This window comes from Odocoileus virginianus, chromosome 16 (assembly GCF_023699985.2).
Source record: "Odocoileus virginianus isolate 20LAN1187 ecotype Illinois chromosome 16, Ovbor_1.2, whole genome shotgun sequence".
Classification (NCBI taxonomy): domain Eukaryota; kingdom Metazoa; phylum Chordata; class Mammalia; order Artiodactyla; family Cervidae; genus Odocoileus; species Odocoileus virginianus.
This window is the reverse complement of record NC_069689.1, coordinates 4,727,488-4,731,610: the sequence shown is the minus strand read 5'-3', so window position 1 is coordinate 4,731,610 and position 4,123 is coordinate 4,727,488.

Sequence of the window (4,123 nt, the reverse complement as noted above, 5' to 3'; positions counted from 1 at the left end):
TATGGAGTGGAGGGACTGACTGAGTAGCCTCACAAGTGCTGTAGGAACTGCATTGAGGCTGACCTGAGCAGGAGGAGGGCAGGACCCCCGACACTCACAGACCGTGTCTTGCCTGTCGCTTGGACACACCTTTTTTTAAAAATTTCATTTTATTTTTCAAGAATCCTTGCATTCCTGGGATAAAGCCCACTTGGTCATGGTGTATGATTTTTTTAATGTGTTGTTGGATTCTGTTTGCTAGAATTTTGTTAAGGATTTTTGCATCTATGTTCATCAGTGATATTGGCTTGTAGTTTTCTTTTTTTGTGACATCTTTGTCTGGTTTTGGAATTAGGGTGATGGTGGCCTCATAGAATGAGTTTGGAAGTTTACCTTCTTCTGCAATTTTCTGGAAGAGTTTGAGTAAGATAGGTGTTAGCTCTTCTCTCAATTTTTGGTAGAATTCAGCTGTGAAGCCATCTGGTCCTGGGCTTTTGTTTGCTGGAAGATTTCTGATTACAGTTTCGATTTCCTTGCTTGTGATTGGTTTGTTAAGATCTTCTATTTCTTCCTGGTTCAGTTTTGGAAAGTTATATTTCTCTAAGAACTTGTCCATTTCTTCCAAGTTGTCCATTTTATTGGCATAGAGCTGCTGGTAGTAGTCTCTTATGATCCTTTGTATTTCAGTGTTGTCTGCTGTGATCTCTCCATTTTCATTTCTAATTTTGTTAATTTGGTTCTTCTCCCTTTGTTTCTTAATGAGTCTTGCTAATGGTTTGTCAATTTTGTTTATTTTTTCAAAAAACCAGCTTTTAGCTTTGTTGATTTTTGCTATGGTCTCTTTAGTTTCTTTTGCATTTATTTCTGCCCTAATTTTTAAGATTTCTTTCCTTCTACTAACCCTGGGGTTCTTCATTTCTTCCTTCTCTAGTTGCTTTAGGTGTAGAGTTAGGTTATTTATTTGACTTTTTTCTTGTTTCTTGAGGTAGGCCTGTAATGCTAGGAATCTTCCCCTTAGCACTGCTTTTACAGTGTCCCATAGGTTTTGGGTTGTTGTGTTTTCATTTTCATTCTTTTCTATGCATATTTTTATTTCTTTTTTGATTTCTTCTATGATTTGTTGGTTATTCAGAAGCATGTTGTTTAGCCTCCATATGCTTGAATTTTTAATAATTTTTTTCCTGTAATTGAGATCTAATCTTACTGCACTGTGGTCAGAAAAGATTACTGGAATGATTTCAATCTTTTTGAACTTACCAAGACTAGATTTATGGCCCAGGATGTGATCTATTCTGGAGAAGGTTCCGTGTGCACTTGAGAAAAAGGTGAAGTTGATTGTTTTGGGGTGAAACGTCCTATAGATGTCAATAAGGTCTAGCTGGTCCATTGTGTCCGTTAAAGTTTGTGTTTCCTTGTTCATTTTCTGTTTAGTTGATCTATCCATAGTTGTGAGTGGGGTATTAAAGTCTCCCACTATTATTATGTTACTATTAATTTCCTCTTTCATACTCGTTAGTATTTGCCTTACATATTGCGGTGCTCCTATGTTGGGTGCATATATATTTATAATTGTTATATCTTCTTCTTGGATTGATCCTTTGATCATTATGTAGTGTCCTTCTTTGTCTCTTTTCACAGCCTTTATTTGAAAGTCTATTTTATCTGGTATGAGTATTGCGACTCCTGCTTTCTTTTGGTCTCCGTTTGCGTGGAATATTTTTTTCCAGCCTTTCACTTTTAGTTAGTATGTGTCCCTTGTTTTGAGGTGGGTCTCTTGTAGACAGCGTATATAGGGGTCTTGTTTTTGTATCCATTCAGCCAGTCTTTGTCTTTTGGTTGGGGCATTCAACCCATTTACATTTAAGGTAATTATTGATAGGTATGGTCCCGTTGCCATTTACTTTGTTGTTTGGGGTTCACGTTTATACAACCTTTCTGTGTTTCCTGTCTAGAGAAGATCCTTTAGTATTTGTTGAAGAGCTGGTTTGGTGGTGCTGAATTCTCTCAGCTTTTGCTCGTCTGTAAAGCTTTTGAGTTTTCCTTCATATCTGAATGAGATCCTTGCTGGGTACAGTAATCTAGGTTGTAGGTTATTCTCTTTCATTACTTTAAGTATGTCCTGCCATTCCCTTCTGGTCTGAAGGGTTTCTATTGATAGATCAGCTGTTATCCTTATGGGAATCCCTTTGTGTATTATTTGTTGTTTCTCCCTTGCTGCTTTTAATATTTGTTCTTTATGTTTGATCTTTGTTAATTTGATTAATATGTGTCTTGGGGTATTTCGCCTTGGGTTTATCCTGTTTGGGACTCTCTGGGTTTCTTGGACTTGGGTGGCCATTTCCTTCCCCATTTTAGGGAAGTTTTCAGCTATTATCTCCTCGAGTAACTTCTCATGGCCTTTCTTTTTGTCTTCTTCTTCTGGGACTCCTATGATTCGAATGTTGGGGCATTTCACATTGTCCCAGAGGTCCCTGAGGCTGTCCTCATTTCTTTTGATCCTTTTTTCTTTTTTCCTCTCTGCTTCATTTATTTCCACCATTTTATCTTCTACCTCACTTGTCCTATCTTCTGTCTCTGTTATTCTACTCATGGTTCCCTCCAGAGTGTTTTTGATCTCATTTATTGCATTATTCATTTTTAATTGACTCTTTTTTATTTCTTCTAGGTCCTCGTTAAACATTTATTGCATCTTCTCAATCTTTGTCTCCAGGCTATTTATTTGTAACTCCATTTTGTTTTCAAGATTTTGGATCATTTTTATTATCATTATTCTAAATTCTTTTTCAGGAAGATTCCCTATCTCCTCCTCTTTTGTTTGACTTGGTGGGCATTTTTCATGTTCCTTTACTTGTTGGGTATTTCTCTGCTTTTTCATCTTGTTTAAATTGCTGTTTCTGGAGTGGGCTTTTTGTATTCTGGTGGTCTGTGGTTCTTTTTTATTGTGGAGATTTTACCCAGTGGGTGGGGTTGGACGATTGGCTTGTCAAGGTTTCCTGGTTAGGGAAGATTGTGTCAGCGTTCTGGTGCGTGGAATTGGATTTCTTCTCTCTGGAGTGCAATGGAGTGCCCAGTAATGAGTTTTGCGATGGGTCTATGTGTTAGGTGTGACTTTGGGCAGCCTGTATGTTGACACTCAGGTCTATGTTCCTGCGTTGCTATAGAATTTGCATGGTATGTCATGTTCTGGAGCTTAGTGGCTCTTGGGTGGTGGTTGGTTTTGGTGTAGGTATGGAGGCTTTTGGATGGTCTCTTATTCCTTAATGTTCCATGTAGTCAGGAGTTTTCTGGTTTTCTCAGGTTTTGGGCTTAAGTCTCCTGCCTCTGGATTTCAGTTTTATTCTTCCAATAGTCTCAAGACTTCTCCAACTATACAGCACTGATAATAAAACTTCTAGGTTAATGGTGGAAAGATTATCCACCGTGAGGGACAACCACAGAGGTTCACAGAGTTACATGAAGAATAGGAGAGGGAGGAAGGAGATAGAAGTGAGCAGGAGGAGAGTAAGGGGGACTCAAGAGGAGAGAGACAGATCTACACAGTTATCTGTTCCCAAAGTGTCCTCCTTAGCCCAGACACCCACAAAGATTCACAGAATTGGATTGGGAAGAGAAGGGGAAAGGAGGAAACAGAGGTGTTCTGAGGTAGAAAACAGAGAGTCAAAAGTGGGAGAGAGTAATCACCACACTCCTGAATAGAAATGGGAACTGAATATTGGGTTCTTAAATGTCCAAAATTTATATCACATACTGAAAAACAAAGATTAAAAATCTAGTGTAGAGGTTAGACTCTTTGGAGGATGATTACTTTACAATATTGTGATGGTTTCTGTCATATATCAACATGAATCAGCCATAATTATACATATATCCCCTCCCTATTGAAACTCCCTCCCACTCCCTCCCCATCCCACTCCTCTAGGTTGTCACAGAACACCAGTTTTGGGTTCCCTACATCACACAGAAAATTCCCAGTGGCTATCTATTTTATGTATGTAATGTATATGCTTTAATGTTACTCTCTCACATCATCCCACTCTCTCCTTCTCCCAATGTGTTCAAAAGTCTGTTCTTTATGTCTGTGTCTCCTTCGCTGAACTGCAAATAGGATCATCAGTACCATCTTTCTAGATTCCATACATATGCA